A 396-nucleotide genomic window follows, 5' to 3' on the forward strand; every position below is an offset into this window, starting at 1 on the left:
GTCAGGCCAAAGAAGATGCTCACAGGAAGGGGGATAATGTCTTGTATAAACAGGCTAAATACACACTGGAAAAGGAGATCAGAGTGGCAAAGAGGAATTATTCAGAAAAAAATAAGGATTCAATTATCTTCCAGTGACTCGGCATCAGTGTGGAAAAGTCTAAAAGAAATCACCAATTACAAGACACCATCCCCCAGCACTGTGGAGAATCAACACCTGGCAGACGATCTGAAAAGACACCCCACACCCGCCCTGAACACCTCTCCACTCAACCATTCACACCTCCAGCAACCCCCCTCTCCCCACACCTGCAATTCAGATCAGCGAAGAAGAAGTGCGCCAGGTCTTCCGGAAGCCGAAAAGGAGAAAAGCACCAGGCCCAGACTGTTACACCAG

The sequence above is a fragment of the Sinocyclocheilus grahami genome, unplaced genomic scaffold (assembly GCF_001515645.1).
Source record: "Sinocyclocheilus grahami isolate Dianchi unplaced genomic scaffold, SAMN03320097.WGS_v1.1 scaffold262.1, whole genome shotgun sequence".
NCBI lineage: Eukaryota > Metazoa > Chordata > Actinopteri > Cypriniformes > Cyprinidae > Sinocyclocheilus > Sinocyclocheilus grahami.